Source organism: Megascapheus bottae, chromosome 28 (assembly GCF_031878675.1).
Source record: "Megascapheus bottae isolate mThoBot1 chromosome 28, mThoBot2.hap1, whole genome shotgun sequence".
Classification (NCBI taxonomy): domain Eukaryota; kingdom Metazoa; phylum Chordata; class Mammalia; order Rodentia; family Geomyidae; genus Megascapheus; species Megascapheus bottae.
In genome coordinates, this window is record NC_143536.1 from 7536326 (window position 1) to 7558995 (window position 22670).

The 22670-nt window shown below is 48.7% G+C and overlaps 1 protein-coding gene across 1 annotated transcript in view; it reads left to right on the forward strand.

Annotated features, from left to right (window-relative positions):
• Positions 1-22670, forward strand: part of Srrm4 (serine/arginine repetitive matrix 4) — an 88065-nt gene that overhangs the window by 18677 nt on the left and 46718 nt on the right. The window lies entirely within an intron of this gene.

A 22670-nucleotide genomic window follows, 5' to 3' on the forward strand; every position in this document is an offset into this window, starting at 1 on the left:
AGATTGAAGATCATTTGGAGTTAGCTATGTCTCTGAACGTTAATGTGGAAAAATAAATAATAATCTAGAGAGCACTTTGTGGACTCAGAGTTCATAATCCTGGTGTTTTCCGCCTTTTTACCATGACTGTGGGAAACAGGATTGCTCAGAAATTGGACAGAAATTCTGCCGTGTAATCATGTCTGGAAGTGCCAGGTGCTGGTGGCTTGTCTGTAATCCTAGCTACTCAGTAGGCTGAGATCCGAGGTTATAGATTGAAAGCCAGACCATGCAGAGAAATCCAGAGGCTCTTCTCGCCGGTGAACCACCAGAAAACCAGAAGTGGAGCTGTGGTTCAAAGCAGTAGAGTGCTAACCTTGAGCAGAAGAGCTCAGGCACAGTACCCCACATTCAAGTCCCAATGACCAGAAAAAAATAGAAGAATACAAAAGAAATCCTTTTCCCCTTTAAGATCTTTATTTATGTCAGATAGTTCTGTCACAGAGACTAGGAAAGTAACTACTAGACCACGTCATAGGGTAGATTTTGAGGGTGTCTGCAGGCACACAGACCATCCTGAAATCCAGGTAGGTGGTCACCATGATGCATTTCATAGTGCTATTTATTCACCAGCTGATTCCTAACAGAAGCCAGTGAGATTTTCATGGTAGAAGAGGGCCAGGAGTGTGTGTGCGTGTGTGTGTGGGGTGTGCGTGTGTGTGTGTGTGTGTGTGTGTGTGTGTGTGTGTGTGTGTGTGTGTGTGTGTTTTCCTCCTTGGAGTCATGGTCTAGGGAAACCATTCGTGTTCCCCCTAAATAAACAGGCCTCATTCATTCATTCATTCACTTCTTCATTCATTCCTTTATACTCATTTTTTATATAGTTCCTTAGGATAAGGATACACACCACATGTCGGGGGCACTGGCCTACATCTTTCTTTTCACCCAGGTTCCCATGATGTAAGATGGGGAGGCTGTCCCCATGTCTTCTCAATGTTCTTTGGAGGCAAAGCTTTGCGCAGACTTTCTCTCCCACCTGCCATTCCCTGGCTCCACCGTTGCTCAGTCTTTCCTTCGTGGTAGGGAAAGTGGAGAGCAATTTTGCTTTTCCAGTTCTTTGACAGGTCTGTCTCAGACCTCTCCCCAACCCCTACCCATCCACCTCCAACCAATGGTCTGATTCTCCTTCTTCATTCCATGGTGCCCTGTTTGTAATGGGCCAGCTTCTTCTTATCTTTTTTTTCAGTCCTTCTTTCCTTTCATCCTTCCATCCATCCAACCATCCATCCATTCATCCATCCATCTTGACAGCCATTCATCCTTACCCATAGTTTTCTGACAGCTCTCTCTAAAGTTCTTTCACTGGTTTTGCTTATTTGTTTGCTTGCCTCCCCCCAGGGAGAGTGGAAGAGTCAGTTATTTCCTACCTAAACATTTCTATTTTTCTTGTCCCTGCTTAGCAATTCCCTCTGTTTACATGACATTTATCAAGTCTCTGTTGACACCACACAGAATGAATGACCTAGTTACCTTCTCAACTTTCCAGTCTAGAAGTCTCCGGAGAGACAGCTCACCAGGTGTTTCATATCCATCTGAGAGGTAACACTATTTGCTCCCAGCATGCACTAGGCCACAAGTGGAATTCTCAGAAGGTAACGGGTGAAAAATTGGGGTCATCTCAAGCATCCCCAGATAGGCCTTCTTTGTGGGAAACATGATGGTTTGGGTTTCCTTAACTAAAATAAGAGACATGAACTCTGAGCTCAGGCCCATGTTTGTTACATGTGACAAAGAACTAGAATTTTGGAGCCAAGTAGGTTTCTCGCCACTTTTTTTTTTTTTTTTTTTTTCCAGTCCTGGGCTTGAGCTCAGGGCCTGAGCACTGTCCTTGGACTTTCTCAAGGCTAGAGCTCTACCACTTGAGCCTCAGCACCACTTCCGGCGTTTTTCTATGTATGTGGTACCAAGGAATCGAACCCGGGTCTTCATGCATGCTAGGCAAGCACTTTAACCACTAGGCCAAACTCCCGGCCCCTCTCGCTACTTTTTTGGTAGTTATATGTCCTTAGTAAATAACCTCGACAACAATGACAACAAAACTGTAGCATCTCTAGTCCCCCAGCTAACTGACCCAGTGTAACCCCATCTTAAAGGGAACATGAGCTGCTGTAGCCCACAAGCCCCTGGATGATAGTGTGTTATTCTGTTTTCTTTTGTTGTTATTTTTTTTAATACCCAGCTCCTATAACAGTCACCTGGCAGCCAGTTGGACAAAGACTGGTTGAATGAATGGGTGAAACCCAGCTCTTCCATGCCTCAGGTCTGTGCCGGTGGGGGTGGGGTCCACTCTCTCACCTGGAAAGTGCCCCACACCTCCCAGCTTCCTGCTGTGGCCAGGTGGACATCATCCAGTTTCCTGGGTCTGTAAGGAGAACCAGGGGGAAGGTGGTTAAGGGCGGGGCTGAGAGGAGAGCCGTGGAGGGTGGGCGTGGCCATGCAAATGACACTGGGAGATGAGTGTCTTGCAGACTGGGAAATTCTTTCAGGGTCCATGGAAGAAGTTTAGTGTAGGCTCCCCGCATCCTTTGGGGGGAGGGTCTCTCCCTGTCTCTATATCTCTGTCTCAGTCTCTCTGTCTCTCTCTCTCCTTACTCTAGCCAAAGCCCTCCTTCAGACTCCCCTTCTCCACTCCCAATATCCTTCATCAAGCTACACTTTGCCTCTTTCCCCTCTCTTCCTGTCCTTCTGCTCTCACCTCCCCCACAGACTGGCAATTCTGCTCCAGCCCATCTGGATGCAAACCGGTGGGGTTCGCATCCTAGCTCTGCTACTTTGGGCTATGTTCCAACTGTGGGTGAGTTACCTCCCATCAGAACCTCCAGTTTCCTCATCATTAACCCAGAAGGGAGAATGATTAAGAGAGCTGCTGTCTGGATGACACAGGGATAACGCCATGGTGTTAGAGGGTGACTCAATACCTAACAGCAATTGTAATGATCAGGACAGCGAGGAGAGAGGAGACTATGAAATACATTTGCTTAGACACTTGAAGAACAAGAACCAGAATGAACGGATTTAATGGAACATACTGGGTGGAAAAGAATCACATACCAGAAACTCAAAGAGTCATGGAGAGAATTACCCCACCTTCTTTGCCTTGCCTTAAACTGGAAATTTCACACCCTGGATTTATTCAAAGTGGGACATGCCTACTCCCCCAAATCCTAAGAATTTATGATAATACCACTGAAGATTCTAGAAATCAATTCTTCTTCTACACAGCCCCCCCCCCAAGTTGGCACTGATGTATGTGCATCTCTTTTAGGATGGGCTGGTTGCAAGAATCCAACAAGTTCCTCAGTGCAACTTGAGCAGAAAAAAGGGATTGAACATAAGGAAATCCCCCAGAATCCATCTGAGAGATCAGTTCCCAATTCTCCTTCAAATCCTTCCAGATCTGCTCTTCACAACTGACAGACTGAATTGCCCAGACCCCAAGTCCACATTCCCTGCAGAGAGGATCTGATCAGCAAAGATTGTGTGTAAATCAATTTGACATAAATCAAATCCCAATTTAAATTCTCTAGGGCCCTGCCACCCCCCCCACCGCTATTTAAATATTTAATGGAGGCTTTAAAAAAGCTGAGCACAAAATCCTTCGTGCAATGAGAATGATCAAATCCTAATCAAAGCCACATTGCCAATCCTGGCTTGAAATAATGGGTGTGCTGAAATTCTACAGGTTGGGGGGGGGGGGTTGTTGGAGTGCCTACAAACCTTTCTTCTAGTCAATATGGGTAAAAAAATGGAAACCTAAGCAAGATGCTGAATTTTCTCTGAGTTTGAATTCCCTGAGCATTTTCTCAACCACCGCACACACCCAGCTCAGATGCATCTGCTTCAATGTTTGGCTCTGAGCCTGAAATCACAAGTAACAGCAACTTCTCATGGCAGCTCACTTCCCCCCATGACCTCCTCTAAATAACACATTTTACTGACTTTTTAACCCCACACTTCTTAACAGCGCCTTTCTTTGCTCATAAACAGTTGGCCTCAGTCTCACCTTGGGGTCACATGGCTTTGCTGAGAAGTGACCCCTTTGCCTGACATTTTGTGCCTATTTTATTTGAAGAGCAGAGCTCTGTGGTTATTCATCATTTCTGAGATAGGAAAAGGGGAGTTTGAAGGTGAAAGGACATAATGACAACTCTCATAGAATGGTAGGAAAGCCAGGTGACAGAGAAACCTTGTGAATGTGTGGTTTTGTTTTCTTTTGCATCCTGGAACACTCAGATGTGTTAAGAAGTTCAGACAGTTTTCCCAGAAAAATACTGGACATGTGATGATACCACCTTGTTGTGTGAGCTAGGAAAGGGTGCCCCTTCTCCGAGGGCGCAGCCTGGTAAGTGGAAGAAGGCTGGAGTCCAGTTCTTCACTTAATCCCTCCAGTAGGGTCTGTGTGTTATCCAGCTTTCATTAACTGACAAAATACCTGAGACTCTCAACTTAAAGAAAGGGTTCTCTGTGCTCTCGCTTTTAGTCTATGTTTGCTCAGCCTTGTGGCTTTGGCTCTCTGGTGACACAGCACATCATGGTAGGAACATGGGGTGAGGAAGCTTTGTTGACATCATGGCTATTTGGAAAAGAGGAGAGAGAGAAATAGAGGGAGCAGGAACTGGGGGGGTCTCAATATTCCCTTCAAGGTCCCACCCCCAATGAGCTCACTTCCTCCCCCTAGTCCCCACTCCCCAATGACCTCACTTCCTCCCTCTAGACTCCACCCCCTAATGACCTCACTTCCTTCCCCGAGGCTCCACCTCTTAAAGGATCTACCACCTCCTAATCGTGCCACGGATTGGGGGAGGGGGGAGCACTTCACAGTCAGATTCTCCAGTATCTTAGTGTAGGTTGCACCTTGCACAATGGAGAATGAGGGTCTTATGTGGACTCTGCACACACGCTTTCCTGTGTACAGATTTAATTTGCATTCCCTTCATTTCAGTGATCGACCCCTGTAGCCCCCAGTAGAGAAGTGACTTTCTCAAGGTCACACAATGAGCCCTGTGCTCGGGCTGAGCATCTTGACTGGCTCTTTTTTTTTTCTTTTTTTAATCTCCCACACACCATGGGCCCTGACCCCTCTCCAGATTCAATAGCCCATAGGTTATGCTTACTCAAAGGCAGTTATCAGCATGGCAGATAAAAATCTTTTGTCTACATATCTAAATTAAATCCTTGTCAAAGATGCTCACCTCCAAGTGTGGGCAAACCCAGTGGCCCCAGGCAGGGAAGAGCTGTTCCTCTTATCTGTCCTGTTGGGGTTGAATGATCTGTTTCCAACAGTGCAAGGAATTATATAATATTAGAGAGGGTATGCGTCCCATCGAGACGTAGTGAATCAGGAGACGGTGGCCTTGAAAAGGCGCAGCCCAGAGGGGACAGGCTGTCCTGAAGAGAGAGGGTCATTCAGGTGTGTTAAAGACAGCCCCAGTGTGAAAGCGTAAATGAATCGCCCCCAAAATAGATGAGATTTCTCTGTGCGGTAATTGCCAGTGGAGCCGGGGAAAGGTTTTTATATCACGAGCACAGGAAGGAAAAGAGCTGGAGAAATAAAAGAGGGTTTTATTTTGGAACTGAGAATGACAAAGCACTTAGGGGTGGGATGGGAATTGAAGTGGCGGATGGGGGACTGGGAGTCTCTTTCAGACAGAAAATGGTACTGCAGGGTGTGCAGAGGTGAAAGGGAAAAGCTGGCTGGCCCATAGAGGGTGCTGTGGGCACAGAAGGAGCCTCATGGAGACCCTGGTGGGTTCTGTGCGTTGTCTCAGGGCCTTGTGGTGTCTCTCTCTGAGCCTGAGTTTCTTCCTTTGTGGAACAAAAATGGCTGCTCCTTTTCACACAAACGCTGGGTCTCAAAAACTCCGTGTTGAAGTAAAGAGAGCCCCCAAAAGACTATCCATTCATATTCAGCCCTGCACCATTCCTCCCACAGCCCCTGCCCCCAAGAGACTCGACTCTAAAGTCAGGAAAGTCAAGACAGAGGGATGGGAACACACCATCACCACAAGCGAGCTTGAGAGAAAGACGATGGTGCTTTCTGGGCTTTGGGGATTATTAACTCCACTGCTTCCATGAGTAGAAAGGTGGGGGGTTCTCCCTTGATAGTTTGGGCATGCTTCTGTAGGAATGCAATCGTTGGTTTCCATGCAAATAGTTTAAAAGTTTGGGTTAAAAAGAAAAAGAAATCTGCTCGTGTTTTCCATTGGAGTATCTTCCCTTCCACATCAGTGAAGGATGAGAGGGATTGAATAGCTACTTCAGATTCAAAGCAGAGGGCATGGGTGGGGGTGGGGGGCAGAGGGGGGAGCTCAGGGAGAGGAGAGAGGGGACGCAGAGACAGCATTCCATGGGGGAGAGTAACTGACCTTCAGGCTGGAGAGGGGCCTGCCTTCATGAGGGTGGGATCCAAGAACGAAGATCTGAGAAACAGCTGGCTGGATCCTGGGCAGACCAGAACTTCCAAGAACCCAGATGTGCGTGTGTGTGTGTGTGTGTGTGTGTGTGTGTGTGTGTGTTCACGTGCACATGCATGTGCTGGTTGTGGGACTTGAACTTGGGGCCTGAGTGCTGTCCCTAATATTTTTTTTGCTCAAAGCTCTGCCACTTCCAGCTAGAGTGCCACTTCTGGCTTCTTCGTGGTTACGTAGGGATAAGAATCTCATGGGCTTTCCTGCCTGGGCTGGCTTTGAGCCTCAATCCTCAAATCTGAGCTTTCTGGGTAGCTAGGATGACAGGTGTGGGCCACCAGTGCCAGGCTGGGGTGGTTTTGCTCATGGTTGTTCAGTGTGCCTAGGGCTGGCAAAACTCAGCTGCATAACCCTGCTGTTTGCAGGCTCTTCCCCTAGACTGATCTCTCCTCTCTTAGTGTATCTCCATGGGCTTACTAAAGGTGGTCTCTGAATTATTGGCCTTCATCTGGTGATCATAGCCTCCCCACATCCCTAGGGTGGGCCCTACACACACACACACACACACACACACACACACACACACACACACACACACACACCTTGCCCCATCAGTTTTTACTTTTTCTTTTTTGTAACCCATTGATACAGCTCATGTGCAGAAGCCCTGCCTCCCATCAGCCTTCTCTCTGTGGGCATTCTACTCTAAACATCTCTTCTCTGTCCTGATGGCCCCTCTCCTCCTGGACCACTTGTCAGCTTTGATCTTTTAATCCAGGATTCACCAAAGCATGATTGACATGCATTTAAGCCGAGCCTCCCCGGGGCCTGAGATCCGCTGCTGTTTAAAACCAGGGACAGACAAGCCAGCCGGGTCTCTAAGCTTGATCAGGAAGGCCTCGAGGTCTTTTCCAAATCCTCTCCCTCCAAGCCGGGATGACTGGGGAGGCTGTAAGGAGGGTGACTTCCAGGGTCTCTAGGCAATTCTGTGTCTCCCCAGATGTGAACTGGGAACACAGGACGGGACCCATGGGGGCTAGAGTCCATGTGGTATGCCCAGTCCTGTGAATGGAGCAAAAAAATGAGAGGACACAGTCTTGCCTGGACCAGAGGTTACATTCTACATGGCAAAGCACCTGAGTCTAAAATTGCAACACAGGCTGGCAGTGCTTTGTTGTGGGACCGAGAGAAGATTGTGGGCTACAGTGAAGAGACACTGTCAGTTGTGTATGTGTGTATGCATGTGTATAGGTATGTACAGGAAAGAGAATAAAAAATATATACTCCTGGAGAAATGACAGCTACATGGAGATTCTAAAAATGACAGGGGCAGTATTGGAACCCAGAGATGATTCACAGGACCAGGAAGAAAGAGGAAGCCATCTCTGTTGAAGGGCAGTAGTTGTTACGGTAACAAACACATATACCAGCCACACAATCGTTTATCATCATTACTGTGACTTACATGCTATACATAGTACTACGAATTATACTTAAATGCACTGCAGTAGGGTTTGTTGTTGTTGTTGGTGGTGGTGGTGGTGGTGGTGGTATTCTCGTGTTGGTCCTGGGGCTTGAACTTGGGGCTTGGGCATTGTCCCTGAGCTCTGTTGCTCAAGCCTAGTGCTCTACCACTGCTTCTGGTTTTCTGGTAGTTCATTGGAGATGAGTCTCATAGACTCTTATCTGGGCTGGCTTTGAACCTCCATCCTTAGGTCTCAGCCTCCTGAGTAGCCAGGATTCCAGGCATGAGCCACCCGCATCTGGCTTAGTAAGTTTTGTTTATATTAGAGCCCTTAAACACACAGGTGTTTTGCTAGATTTCCACATTTAACAGTAATGAGTCCCTAGAAGATAGAAATTTCTCTGCTCCACTGTTACCTTATGAGACTGTTGTTGTATATGTGGTCTGCTGTTGACAGGCAGTTCATGAGCACATCTGGATTTTTACTAGAACTACCTAGACACAGGAAATGGGGAGGGAGGCTGGGAGATCTTTACAATGGAGAAAAGGGAGGGGGAAAGCCAGGGCAAGATCCTTTCAGTGTGCTATGCCGTCTAAGGCAGGTTCTTTAAGGCTCTTGGCAAGCTCTGGGTCTAAAGACACCCATCAGATGAGTTCAGCGTGTCCCTGCCTTAGTACTCAGCTGCCAACCGCTGAGAGCCATGTGACCTTCCTCAAGGTCAAGACACCCCCCACGGAGATCCTGGATCAGTGCTTTGCTGCCTGAGGTTGAAGCTCTCGGACCTCCATTCGTGTCTAGCCCACCACAGCTGGGTTTAAGTTTATTCTGGGGAGAATTGGGAAGTCATGCCATGGAGAATGTTTACGCAATTTATGTAATGAGAGATAGAGAGAAAGGGTGGGGGGCGGAGAATCACTCTAACAGTGATGGAGGAAATGGGTAAGAATAGATCCACAATAAAGATCATTGAAGACAAAATTGTGGGGTGGAACTATCACAGAAAAGAGAGCGCGCTTAGACGGGTGCAGTGGCTCACGTCTGTAATCCTAGCTACTCAGGAGGCTGAGATCTGAGGATCATGGTTCAAAGCCAACCTGGGCAGGAAAGTCTGTGAGACTCCTATCTCTTATTTTCCACCAGAAAACCGGAAGTGGTGCGGTGGCTTAAGGGGTAGGGTGGTAGCCTTCAGCAGAGCTCAGGGACAATGCTCAGGCCCAGAGTTCAAGTCCCACAAGTGACAAAAAATAAAAGAAAGAAAGAGGGAGTGCTGGCCTGAACTTGGAGGGCTACAGGGTCATATGACAAAACACCTGTGAGTCTGTGTCTGAGCACGAGACAAGGGGTACTGGTGAATTCTCACTTCCCACAGCTACCTGGGAGGAAACTACCAAGGTAGCCATAACAATTCAAGTTTCTGCTGGCAGGGCCTGAGGTAGGTGAGGGACCAGTTTGAGTGGGCTTGGGGAAAATGGTTTCCTCCATTGCATGTACATTGTCTCTTGTTCTCTTTCTGGATGTTATCGTGTCTGGAGGGGATGGATAGGATCGTTGATGTGACATCTTAGACGGGTGCAACAGCCCGACACATATCCCTCCCTTTAAGAATAAAAAAGTGACTCCTGTGTACAAAGTAAAAGAAAGCCAGGCTTCGGTGACTCATGCCTGCCACCCTCGTTACTCAGGAGGCCGAGATCTGAGGATTGTGGTTTGAAGCCAGCCCGGGCAAACCCTGTATCTCCAGTAAACTACTCTGAGAAAGCTGGCAGTGATGGTGTAGAGTGCTTGAGCCTTTAGCAGAAAAAGCCTTCAGCAGAAAGCAGCTCCGGGATAGTGCCTGGGCCTAGAGTTCAAGCCCCAGGACTGGCACTCTTCCCACACAAAAGCTACGATTATAAAATGAAGCCATTGAGGATAAACCAGTGGGAGGGAGAAGGAATGGGTAATGCAATGAGTGTGGTTGAAGTGTGCACACACACACACACACACACACACACACACACACACACACAAAGGCAGACAGATCCCACAGATCCCAGGCCTTGCTGATAACACTATGGGGTCATAGGATGGCTCAAGGCTCAAAACGACACATGCACTGGTTTGCAACGATCCGAGCCCACATTTTGTTTCTAGACTCGTGGTGAGACCCCGTTTTATGGAAAGTCCTCTGTCAGAGCTGGGATGCCGATGGGTGAGCTGGATTCCGGATGTCTGGGTCCTGTTTGGAGAGCACATTTCCAGGTAGCAATGTGAAGGGAAGTGGACCAAGGGCCACCCCTCAACCAGGACCTGGCTGTGAGGGAAAGCCAGAGCCAGGGTGGGAGCTGGCTCAGCCAGCCCAGGAAGATCCTTGAACCCATGTCCTTTCACTCCAAAGTCCACCATGTAGCCATCAAACTGAGCTAAATGCACCACACACCCAAGACCAGGAGAGACCGCCGGGGGCATGCTCAGGGGAAGGCTTCCCGGAGGAAGAGGAGGTGATAAAGCTGCAGCTAGGATTACAGGTGTGAGCCACTGGTGCTTGCCGGCCTGAAGCAGGACATGTTTAGGTCTCTCAGAGGCAGGAAGGAGTTGATTGAGGAGGTGGGGAAACCTTGTGTCAGTAATGCAGAGATGAAGAACAGCGGACATTTCCGTTCCCGCACAGGAAGGGACCAGGTTGGCATGAAATGAAGAACGAGGTTCAACCATACTCCCTCCAGAGCCCACTCCCTTGTTCCCATCCTCATTTCTTCCACCAAAGAAAGCAAAGGATGGAGACTGTGGTGTGTGAGTGAAAAACTGCTGTTCTTCTAAGATGGATAGGAAGTGCCAAGCAACATTAAGCGTGGAGGAAGACTTCTTGGGGACAGAAAGTCACTGGCCTTTTGAGAAGACATCATCGGGGCCCCCATGTGCGATCATCTTCCTCATGACTTTGAGTCATCCCGTTATTGTTGAGTCACTCAACAACCAGCTTCCAGAAGCCCGTTGGGTGCCAGCATGACCATAGGAACGTGGTGAGTCAAAACTAAACTAAATGGTTTGGTTTTTTTTTGGTTTTGGACATCATGGCTGATCTAAACCCACGTGTTTCAACGTAGGCTGGGTTTGCAGTTCATCACTATTTCAAAGATTAACTCAGAGAACGGAAAATGTCAATCGTTGCCCATCAACCCTAGTTCAGCTTCAACCTCGTGCTGTCGTGATTCAGTAAGCTCTGATTGTGATGTCACTCATGGAATCTGTCAGTAGCACCAGGCCTGGAAGTGTGTCAAGGCCAGGGGTCACAGTACGTGGACCCCGTCTGGTGAGTGTGGTTGGTTCTCATCCTAACATGGGCCATCCTGTTTCTTTCCCAGTGAGGACAACCTTCCAGCAAATGGCACATCCCTCGGGGATTCACACACAGCCATCCCAAGGCATCCCTGAGGTGTGAAAGAGTGGAGACAAAAAAAAAAAAAAACCAACCCAAAATCCATCAACCCGCTGGGAGCCTTTCATCTTTCTAATGGGGCCATTAGCTGAGGAACAGAAGATGTGGAGCAGCCAGGAAAGGCAGAGAAGGCGATACCTAGCAACTTCCTACATTCCCCTCTGAATCCTCTCACCTTCCCCAGTTCTAGGAGGAGTCACATGCCTAGTGATTTGGAGAGAACAACTCAACAGAGCCAAGATGAAGAACCAGACACGAAAGGAATGAGACATTTGGAGAACACAGAACGGGCTGGTCCTGCAGAACTCCCCGTGGTCACCTAGGGCTTTTCTAAGCATGCTCTCTGCCTAGTCCTGTAAATCCCCAGAACAGGGGCAGAACTGTAGGAGAGAAAGAAAGGACCGAACTTTATGTTGACAGTTCAGTGCTGGCTAAGGAATTTATCCCATTGTTGACTAACTAGCACTAATTAACCCTGCTTACTGAGGACAAGAAAAAATTAATATACCCTTACCGTGGAAAAAGTATTATACAAGAAGCGTATATTAAGGAGCAAGAGAGAAGCTGGCATTGGTGGCTCACGCTTGTCATTCTAGCTACTTAGGAGGTTGAGATCTGAGGATTGCGATTCAAAGCCAGCCTGGGCAGGGAAATCCATGAGATTCTTATCTTCAAACAAAAAAGCCAAAAGTGGAACTGTGGCTCAAGTAGTAGAGTAAAAAAGCTTAGTAGAGTTCAAGTCTCAGCACCTGTGTAATATGCATGCATGGCACAAACACATGTTGTACCTGAATTCCTAGAACCCCGAAAAGACCACCAGAGGCCACAGTCAAAGCTAAAAAGCAAGGGTCGTTTATTACGAGTCTAGACTCAGACCTCCGCGTACCCGTAGCTGGCAACGCTAAGAGGCCCTGAACAAGGATTTTACACAGCTTTTATAGGGGAATTCCATAGTTAAAATCACCTGATTGGCTGTTTGGTAACTCAAACCACTGGTGGCTTTAAGATTAATCAGAGCTCAGGTGTCTAACCACTGAGCATCAAGCTGTTGCCACCTGAGGTTCAAGTACATGGGCCCTGAGCAAGGGGCGGGGGGGGGGGGTCATTCCCAGAACATGGGACAATCCTGGCACAACACACACACAAAGGTAAAAAGAAAAATCACCTAAATCCAATAATTTGAAGATAAATACTCAACACGTTACTGGAAAACCAGCAGCCTTTTCCCCCCATATGTATTTTACATGTCTCTTACAAAATTAAAACCTTATTTTTATACTCCTATTATTTTTTCTCTCATTAATGTGTCATGGGTTTTCATGACATTCCCCCACCCCTGACCACTCAACATATTTCTCAGGAATGACTCTTTAATGTTTTTATTATGTGAATGCATGGGGTAGAGGCCCATAAAATTAGCAACATTTGATCCCTCTGAACCTATGAAAATAATTTTGTATGGTTCTCTGGCATTTAAACTGACCTTTAAACTGACTCTAATGTTCTCAGAAATAATTTTTAAAAATTTCAGTGAACTTCCATGTGTCCGGACCTCTGTGGCTTCCATGTTTTCTATTCCATTATTCTTAAAAGTTTTTTTATTGTTGGGCCGGGAGTTTGATAAGAGTGCTTGCCTATTATACACGAAGACCCGGGTTCGATTCCTCAGTACCACATACATAGAAAAAGCCAGAAGTGGTGCTGTGGCTGAAGTGGCAGAGCTCTAGCCTTGAGAAAGCCCAAGGACAGTGCTCAGGCCCTGAGCTCAAGCCCAAAAAGAAATTTTTTATTGCAAAGGTAATATAAAGAGGGATTATAGTTACATAAGTCAGATAATGAGTACATATCTTTTTGTACAGTGTCACCCCCTCCCTCATTTTCTCCCAGTTTTTCTTTTCCCTTCCCTGCAGAAGCAGCATCTTCTGTCTAAATACAAGAACAACCCAATCTTCCCTATTTCGCAGGCCATATTACCCGCAATTGTGTATGGAGATGGTTCAGCATCCTTGAGTGCCTCTTGTTGGCCTGTTGAATTTCTGAGTAGCATCCAAGGGAGCAGGTTGTCCAGGATTAAGGGAAGAAACAGCTGAATGCAGAAAAGATGAGGGAGACCCAGGAAAAGAGAGAAGACAGGGTGTCCTCCCCGAATACCCTGGGAAGCTTTGCTGTCAAGATTTCCTGACAGGTCTTGAATGGAGATTCATGCTGGTCGTGGGTGTCCAAACAAGAAGGAACTCCACTGGTTTTGGTTCGGGGGCGGGGGGGGGGGGGGGGCTGCCTTTGCCTGTACTGGAGGTGGAGCATGGGGGAGGGGGATGGAAAGACGGGAGTGAGTAGTGGTGGGAGGGTTTTCATGCGACAGCTAACATCTCCACCTCGTTCCCTGGAGCATTCTAGTAGGCCAGTCCTGTCAGTTCTCATCACCCTGAACGACTCCCCTCCTATCAGGGATCTTCCCTTTGCTCTCCATAGTGTTCAAGGGAGAGAGAAGCCACGAAACAAGTTAGTGGTGCTGTGGTGAGGGCTGGCCTGCCACCCAGGGCCACAGAGCCACCCTTCACACCGTGGTCTGTGGGCACATGTGGGTGTGGGCTGCCCACCAATATGAAGTATCAGCTATCTTCACGTACCTGCTTCCTTCCAAACAATCCCCAGAGAGGAACCCCTCTTATCCCCATCATACAAGTGTGGGTGGGGGTAACCAAGTCACAAGGGAGTGAAGCCATTTTTCAAGACCTCCAGCGAACACTGTGCAGATAGGGAATTCAATCCGGGTCTCTATAGGTGACGCCGATTCAAGTCATAGGCAGAAATGTGCACGAGTCCAGATGGATGACTTTTCCATGCCTCAGTGTCCCTGTCTCTCAGGCGACGTGGGACGACAGGTGCCAAGGTCCCGGAATCGTCGTATCCCCAGGCATTTTGTTTATGGAAAATGCAATATCCATGACATTTCAATTTCAAGACTGAAGTCATGAACCACAAGGCCCCACACGTGGCCCCTTCACAGGCCTACGCCAGGAGGCGTGGCCCCATCACAGGCCTACGCCAGGAGGCGTGGCCCCATCACAGGCCTACGCCAGGAGGCGTGGCCCCATCACAGGCCTACGCCAGGAGGCGTGGCCCCTTCACAGGCCTACGCCAGGAGGCGTGGCCCCTTCACAGGCCTACGCCAGGAGGCGTGGCCCCATCACAGGCCTACGCCAGGAGGCGTGGCCCCATCACAGGCCTACGCCAGGAGGCGTGGCCCCATCACAGGCCTACGCCAGGAGGCGTGGCCCCATCACAGGCCTACGCCAGGAGGCGTGGCCCCATCACAGGCCTACGCCAGGAGGCGTGGCCCCATCACAGGCCTACGCCAGGAGGCGTGGCCCCATCACAGGCCTACGCCAGGAGGCGTGGCCCCATCACAGGCCTACGCCAGGAGGCGTGGCCCCATCACAGGCCTACGCCAGGAGGCATTTCCAGGCTGCTCTTCTCATTGCCAAGAGAAAAGAGAGAGGGCAAGATCTGTCCCTAGGCCCCTGTCTCTGAATTCCTTTGCCTTTGTCGGTGTTAGTTGATGACATGTGATGGGTTCCAGTGGAGTTCTAACCAAGGCCTCATTTCCTTCCCGAGGCCCCTCTGCCTCGAATGGGTCAGTAAGAGGCAAGGCGCAAGGAGGGACCAACATCCCTTAGTAGCAAACTGAGCTCTGTCCACCTCGTGTGGCAAGGGAGGAACAAATGGTCTTTCCCGGGCCCTCGAAATGGGCACCTCCGATGCCTCTTCACAACCTGTGCTATAGAACTACAGCCTTGGGAGCTCAGAATGACCGTGGCTGTCAGCTGTCCAATGCCTGCATTTGGCAGAAAGACCTGAAAACCTTCACAAGAACAGATACCCCACAGGAAGAAGCAGAGACGAGAACTCACATGTTATGACTCCAAGCCAGTGTTCTTTCTGGGTGATCATCTCACCATGAAGTGGTTTGAGTCACAGGTTACAGGATGAGGGGGGGGGAACAGGCTGTACAGCGGGGGAGGGGGGAGGGAGGAAGAGGAGACTGAGCTACAGTGATCTGTAGACCATCCTGGTTGGGGAGAGAAGGAGGAAGGCCAGAGGATTGGAGAAGGAAGAAAAAAATAGATGAAGAAAGAAGAGCGATGGGAAGGGAGCAAGATGTGTGATTAGATTTGCAAGAAGCACAGAGGGAGGCTATAGAAATTAGTTTTTGAATGGCACTTAATTGGTTTATTAGTGTAATTCAGTGGCAGTTTGATTTGATTCCCGCTTCTGATGTGTGGGATCCACAGTCCATAAAGGATAAATACAGTGGAAGAGAGAGAAAGGAGGGGTAGGGAGGAAGGGAGAGAGGGAGGGAGGAATGAAGAAAGGGGAAGAGAGAGAGGAGAAAAGGTGATGGAAAGAAAAGGAGAGAAGAGGGAGAGGGGAAAGAGAGGTGGAGGAAGCTGAGCAGGGAGAGATGGAAGGAGATAAAGGACAACAAACTGGGTGAGGGGTGTAAGAAAGTGAGATCATGGGAGGTACAGGCAGAGGAGGGGAGAGTGGAGCTGGCGGGGGGGCGGGGGGAGACTGAGGATTGCATTAGAGAAAGATCAGTAGAGGAGGCTCAGAAAACCTGGGAGGCCCAAGGAGTCAGAAGCATCCGGAGTAGCAGATACTGAGACAAGGAGAGGCAAGAAATCAAACACAAAGGCATGGGAAAACCACAGTGTGCGTAAACCATGGTGTGTGTGTGTGTGTGTGTGTGTGTGTGTGTGTGCATGTGTATGCACACACATGTGTCCTGGACAACCCACAGACTCAGTGTCCCCCAAGACTCTTGATCTGAGGGTGACACCAGCTGCCTTCAACCTTGCAGCTCGTTTTCCACCCTGTAGACTGGAAGCTTTCCATGGTAATGGGGGGGGGGGTGTTTCTCCCAGATGCTCAGAGGAGCAGCTCCTGGGGGTTCCTAGGGCTAGCTGGGGAAAGGGGACCCCGCCATATGCACTGGATCCACCACACACCCTCCTTCTCTGTCGCTCATCTCAGAAGCCAAGCGCTCAATGGTTAACCACAAAGGACACAGTTTGGACCTGTCCCCAAATTCTGAACTCCTGGGACCTGTGATTTCTGTGACTTTTCTAAAAAAAAAAAAAAGCCCAAGTAGCTAATGAGCTAGAATGCTGAAGAGCTCCTACCCTGATGGGGACTAATTTTTTACAAAGAAAATAATTAACAGTCCCCATAAGTTGTAGATAGGGGAGGAGGCCTGCTTTGGGCTCTATTCACTCTCCCGGGACTGAGTTCCAGGTTCCTGCATCATTCCCGAGCCTGGCCAGGATACATGAAAGGGAAGGACAGGAGGTGTTTCCTTCTCATCCAGCAATCCTGGGCTGCCAGGTGAGAGAGCAAGTCTGACCCATTAGCCCATGAAAGGAGACCTCCGGGGCTGTCTCTGCAGCAGAGCTGTTGGAGGTGAAAATCTTGATGGGGGGTGGTGAGAGGGGGTTGGTGGAAGAGACTCCAGGACTCGGGAATAAGTGTGGCAATCTGGCTGGTTGTACGTAAACTTGCCTGAGGTGATGTCTTAAGAGTCACGTCCGTGGTTAGCTGACCACAGAAGGGTCATTGGATGGGTTAAAATGAGACGACACACAAAATATCCGAAACTTGGTGACCATCGGGGATTCAAATCGAGCTCAGACTCATGATGGTGTTAGCTAATTAGGGCCCAGGGAAGGAAAGAGGACACCCAGCATCTGGCTCAGGCTTCTTTGGGAGGGGATGGCGTGGAGGTGTGGGGGAGGGGCTACATGTTACTGTTTTCTTTGTTTTTATGTATTTGTGTATTTATTTATTTGGGGTTGGTCATAGGGCCTGGGCGATGTCTCTGAGTGCTTTTGATCAAGGCTAGTGCTCTGTCTCTTTGCGCCACAGTTCCACTCCTAGTTTTCTGGTGGTTCGTTGGAGATAAGTGTCTCACAGACTTTCCTACTCTTGGTTGGCTTTGAACTGTGATCCTCAGATCTCAACCTCCTGAGTGGCTAGGATTCCAGGTTCGAGCCACCAGTGCCTGGCTTTTTTTGTTCACTTTTAACTTCACAATCTTCAATTTCCCAGTTCCCAAAGTCTGAGTCACTCAATCTCTACATTATATCTAAGCCTCTGATAACATGACATTTCTTTACTTTGAATGGTCTGGGAACAATTTGGTCTCTCCAGCTGTTTAAGTGCATAAGAACTCGGGGGCAAAGCAAGCCAGGCTCAAATCCTTCCACTGGCTCTCGGTTATCATGGGATGTTGGACTTGTGAGCCCACTTCTCTGAGCTTCAGTTTCTTTCCGGGTCAAATCAATAATGGTAGAATCATTAATGGCAGCAATCGAATAAAGAGGTTTACCAGGATGAATTTGTTGAATCTGGAAATACTTATTGAGGACCTACTATGTGCTAGACACTGTTAGCACGGTGTTGCTACAGATGTAGCCATCTCCAAGCTTCTAGAGGCAGGGTGGAAAAACCCTGGTCTCAGAGACCTTACCTTCAGGAGGGCTGGTGCTGAAGATGTTGGCCTGAAATGATTTGCCGGCACATGAGAGGCTGTTGCTAATTTATGACAAACAGACGACATATCCAGCGGGTTCTGAGGTTTTTAAGGCAGAATTATCATCCTAAATCATTTCCCCACACTGGGAGACAAATGGAGCCAGAGCTGCTCCCCTTTCAGGGACCTTGTTGTACTTTGCTGAATTTTGTTTGGGGCTTTCTAGAGCACCACACCATTTGAGATCTCCTCTGAATCTACAGAGTATTTCAGTGACTGCATTTCTGTACACTTGTATGCCACCCAGTTAGTCTGTAAGCTATATCCTGCTTCCACCCGGAAGGGAAGACTAAATGTTAAGCTTTGTCCTCACGTCACACTCTGAGAGGTTTTGCATGACACCATTAGAGCCACTAAAACTCCAGGCCATCTCAGGGCCATCACCCCTCCATTGGCTTTCTCTCCTTCTGGCTTTTTGCATTCCCTCCTCTTGCAGAGATTGGGTTTTTCACACCTCATCTTCCTTTGTCCCTCTGATCTGATTCTAATTGAGAGTCTCCCTTGGGGCCACCAGGCAGTCACAAAAATAATTGAGCTTCCTAGGTCCAAGCCAGTGGCGTTTCCCAGTCTCACGTGGGTTACACAGCCCCACACCACGCAGAAGGAATGAGCTATTCTTGGGGACAGTGGAAGCAGTGTTTGGTGAAACCCACTTTGGGAAGTCTCACGACACAACCTGCTCAGACATGGTAAGCCATCTCCAGGGATGCCGTCCGTACCCCAGGTCTCTCTTCACTTCTGTGCCTTCCTGGGCGGCTGTGGCCAGTCCTGCTGTTTGAGGGAGAAGAGGCCTCAGGAGCCTGGGATGGGTGGACTCCAGGAGTCCGCATGTGTCAGAGCGCGGCTGGCATGGGCCTCGTCCTCTTCCTCCTGGGCGTCTGCCTGGATCTGAGTGAAGTCTTGCCCCTCACACCCACTTCACTTGCTGGCACCACACTCCCAGGGGGAATGATGCCACCTGTGGGTTTAGAGCCGTCACCATGGTGAGCATGGCTGTTCTAGTTGGTGGGTGGCTCCCTAGGGACAAGGGATGGGTCCTGGCTCACCCACAGCAGACAATGGGCCAGCGGTGGCTTTCCTCTGACAAGGGCCACTGGCTTTTGTGTGTCCAGCTAGTAGCCATCAAATGTGTGTGTCAGTGTGAGATTCGCCATTTCCAGATTCGCCACTTGGAAAGAGATCTTAATGAATTCTCATTCTCTCTCTCTCTCTCTCTCTCTCTCTCTCTCTCTCTCTCTCTCTCTCTCTCTCTCTCTCTCTCTCTGATTTCTTTTCTTCTCTGCCCTTCTGTCTCTTTGTTGGCTTCTCTTCTCTCTCCTCTCTGATCCTTGTCTCTCTTTCTTATCCTGTCTGTCTCTCTCTCATCCTTTGTCTGTCTGTCTCTCTGTTTTCCTCTCTCTCCCAGTTGAATAATCTCTAAGTTGGTAAAGATTTCTCACAGGCAATCTCTAAATTGATATCTGCAACTAATAATTTACCTCTTTCTCATTTAGTTTAATACCAATATACTGATATATCAGTGCCATCTTAGATTAGTGAGTACCTCTCGTACTGGGGGAGGGGAGAGAGAGAGAGAGAGACAGAGACAGAGACAGAGACAGAGAGGGGGGGAGAGAGGGCTGTTTTCTGAGGATTTGGGGCCCACGCGACACCCTAAGAGATTTTAGGTGACACCAAAAACAAAACAAATAAACAAAAAAAAACCTCCACGTGGAATCCACTGTCATCACCCCTACAGTCATTCTTTCTCCTGACTTTTTATTGAAGCGCTTTCCTCCATTTGGAGCTTGTAATTTTAACACCTCTCAACACTTGTTAATTTCCCTTTATTAACAGAGAGAGAGAGAGAGAGAGAGAGAGAGAGAGAGAGAGAGAGAGAGAGAGAGAGAGAGAGGGAGGGAGGGATGGGAGGGAGGGAGGGAGGGAGGGGAGGGAGGGAAGGAGGGAGGGGGGAGGGAGAGGAGAGCAGGTGTCAGGTCTGGAGCCTGGGGCAGGTGGCAAGCGGGACATAGCTGGAGTTTAATGTTCCTTTGTTGCCACTGCATCTTCTTTTCTTTAAGAATGGGATACTCACTTGCCACTTACAACTGTGCTAAGAGGGGTCCTTTCTAATTAACTCTAATAAGTCAATGTAAGTCTGTTTCAACAATAATAATAACAAGGGACAGGTGTATAAATGGACAAGAATCACGTCCAGTTTAGGAAACAGGAGAGAGCGAAAACACACCTGGGTTAAAGGCTAGTGAGCAGGCCCGCTTGTGTGTGTGTGTGTGTGTGTGTGTGTGTGTGTGTGTGTGTGTGTGCTGCCATGTGCACCAGGAAGATGATGTACAAATCCTCTAGCCAGTCACACCTACACGAGGCCCAGAGCTGGAGCAAACGCCCGCCCTCTTTGCGGCCCTGACACTAATGGACATCAAAGCCACGCCTCTTCCAGAGCCATGCAGGGACGCCCCCCAGCTTGTCTCTGGGTCCCTCCAGTCTGTTCAGACTCACTCTGTACTCTCCTTCCCACCCTGGGCTCCACAAATGGCCTGCTGCCACATCCTGAAATAACTCCGTTCTTCCGGCCGCCTGGCCTCTCCCAGAATAGCCACTCACATCAGGACTCCGAAGCCGGCTGCAGGAGGCTCTCTCTCCTTGGACAGCAGCCCGGCTTCATATGAGTGCCAGCTCACCAGGGCCACCGTGCCTGGCATTACTCCACTGGGACTCGAGTGTGCCTGCTGCCACCTGGAGGACTCACTGGCAAAATCGCGACTCTTTCTATTGGGGTTGAGGGGACAGGGCCCTGCACTGATGGAGGAGGCAGAAAGCTCCTTCCTCCTGAGCTGTGCCATTTGTTAAAAGAGCATGCATTTCCTGCTCAACTAGGATATCTTTGCTGTGATCTGCCAGTCTTTGTAAGACCTAGTCCCTGCTTTCTTTCTCTTCCTCCTCCTCCTCCTCTTCTTCTCCTTCTTCTCATTCTCCTTCTCTTTCTCCTCCTCCTCCTCCTTCTCATCCTACTCCTTTTCCTTTTCCTCCTATCCCTCCATTTATTTTTTTGCTGGCCCTGGGGCTTGAACTCAGTGCCCAGGCACTGTCCCTGAACTTCTCTATGCTCAAAGCTAGCACTCTAGCACTTGAGCCATAGTGCTACTTCTGGCTTTTTCTGAGCAGTTTCTTGGAGATAAGAGTCTCATAAAGTTTCTTGGCCAGACTGGCTTAGAACCGTGATCCTCAGATCTCAGCCTCCTGAGTGGCTAGGCATGAGCCACCAGTACCCGACTCTTTCTCTCTTCTTCTCATCTCATTAGTTCTTTAAATCCTCTGAGTGCTCACTGGCTCTCTCCATCTCTCCCCCCCCCTCCCGTTCCTCTCCCTCTCCTGTCTCAGGACTTTTTCACATGCTGTCCACCCAGGCTTCTTTGGAATGGCCATTTCCTTCCTGTCATTCAAGATTTCTAGCAAAGCTCTCCTAGCTGTTTTCGGTCTCTTTCCTCTGTGGCACACATGGCAGATTACAATGGCCTCTGTGCTTCAGAATGCGTTTTCTCTCATGGCTGCCTCCGGATGTGAATTGGGAGCTTGCTCTGTTTTTAGGACAGACTTGCTTGTGCTGCTTCTTGCTGATCTTTATCTGGAGTTTGAAGAAAAGGCACACTCAGATCAATGTGTATGAGCTAGCCCATATGTGTGATAAACAGTGCTGTGCCTGTCTCACAGAGGTGGCAGACGCCAAGGAATTCTCCAAGGTCACTGTCAAGGTCACTGGCAGAAATGAAGACCCAGATCCTCAGGCTCCAGGGCCACTGTTCTTTCTGCCCAACTCAGCTGCTCCCAAAGCAAGGGTGCCAGTGTGAAGCTCTCTGGGACAATGACAAGAATAATCAACTGGACTGGAGTGATGATGCATGCTTGTAGTCCCAGCTTCTTGAGAGAGAGAGATAGGATGATCACAGTCCAAGGGATGCTCAGACAAAAGCATGGCACCTTAACTGAAAAAAAGCAATTAAATCTCAAGGCCTGGGATGTGGTATAAGTGATAGTAAAATAAAATGCTGGGGTGGAAATGTGGCTTAGTGGTAGAGTGCTTGCCTAGCATGCATGAAGCATTGGGTTCGATTCCTCAGTACCACATAAAGAGAAAAGGCTAAAAGCAGTACTATGGTACAAGTGGTTAGAGCGCTAGCCTTGAGCAAAAAGAAGCTCAGGGTCAGTGCCCAGGCCCTGAGTTCAAGCCCCAGGACTGGCAATAATAAATACAAAAATAAATAACAAAAATACAAGTAAATGCTTGCCTACCAAATGTTGGGCCATGAATTAAGTCAGGCAATCATCAATTGGTAAACATTTTCTTGATTTTTCTCTGTCTTCATTCACTTACCCATATCATATATATGTACCATGCAGCAGATACTTTAGGGTTCACTCAAATTTCACACTAAATTTGAACCAATATATAAATGAATAAAGAGGGCAGAACCAGTTATTAACAAGTAGCAACTGTGAACAGTAATTGGCCTGTCTGCATCATCTGTGTCTCCCAGGCCCTGGATTCTTGTCTTCTTTAACCCTGCCAGTCTGTGACAGGAAGTTTCCTGTTTGGGAGAGAGGCAGGCAGCAGAGGCCCAGGAGGATAGAGCTTACATTCACAGCTCATCTGGCCCATGGGTGGCAGAACCAGAGTGAGAACCTAGGCAGTCTGGGTGCAGAAGTCCTAGTTCAAAGTTCACTGGCCACCTTTCCATTCTGCAGGTGCCCTG